Source organism: Octopus bimaculoides, chromosome 8 (genome assembly GCF_001194135.2).
Source record: "Octopus bimaculoides isolate UCB-OBI-ISO-001 chromosome 8, ASM119413v2, whole genome shotgun sequence".
NCBI lineage: Eukaryota > Metazoa > Mollusca > Cephalopoda > Octopoda > Octopodidae > Octopus > Octopus bimaculoides.
Genome location: NC_068988.1, coordinates 94,564,816 through 94,566,042, shown reverse-complemented (window position 1 = coordinate 94,566,042; position 1,227 = coordinate 94,564,816).

The window sequence follows — 1,227 nt, the reverse complement described above, 5'->3', positions numbered from 1 at the left end:
AGGGAGGGAGGGAGGGAAGACATTGAAAGGAGGAGAGAGAGAGTGAGAGAGAGAGAGAGAGAGAGAGAGAAAGAGAGAGAGAGAGAAAGGGAAGGATTAAAAAGGAGAATGAATAAAAAAACAGAAAGAGAGATAGAAATCTAGTAAACGAGAACTGAAAGGAAATGAAAGAGAAGAAACAAAGGCGGAAGAGGGTTGCAGAGAGTGAGAAAATAGGTGGTGAGAGATTGAGAGAGAGAGAGAGAGAGGGAGGGAGAAAGAGTGAGAGAGAGAACGGGGAAGAAAGAGAGGAAGCGATGAGATAATTGTCTTGTTTTATCTTTTACTTGTTACAGTCATGAGATTCAGGCCATGCTGGAGCACCGTCTTTAGTCGAATAAATCAATCCCAGGACTTATTCTTTGTAAGCCTAGTACTCATTCTATCGTTCTCTTAGGCCGAACCGCTAGGTTACGTGGAAGCGTAAACACACCAGCATCAGTTGTTAATAGTATGTGACAGTTATTCGGTTGCCATAATAAGACTCCTAGTTTCGGATGTCGGGGTGGAAACCTGCTCCGGCATCTCGTCAGTTATCGAGGTAATCGAAAAATTTCGCCATTTACAAAGATGATGCCTTAGCTTTAACCACAAATACCTATGGACCAGCACAAGATCGGTTTAGGAAGGACATTATCCAAATGATGAAAACTTTCGGTCTTAGCTTAACTACAGATACCAACCTAACAGTTGTCAATTTCCTAGATGTATCCTTAGATCTAAATAAGAATATTCATAAACCTTATAGAAAGCCCAACGATAGACTTAGTTATATTAATGTGGGTTTCTGCCATTCCTCCATAGAGTTTAAAAATTTAGTTAAAAACATTAGCAAAAGAATTTCTAGCCTCTCCTCCGATAGCGACATTTTTAATAGCGTAAAAGGCATTTTTCGATTGCCTTGATAACTGACGAGATAAATTCCTTTATTTACATAATATCGATGTCTCATTCATTCTTTTGTTGTCTTATCATTACTACTAATATATATATATATATATGTATATATATTCTTTGTATTATTACATTATTGAACGCACACGTCCTTTTTTGCAAGTAAGTCTACTATTATTCTGACGTGACTATCTTTCTATCTATCTATCTATCTATCTGTCTATCTATCTATCTATCTTTCTATCTATTTATCTATCTGTCTTCCTCCATCTTTCTATCTATACCTCTGTCCTG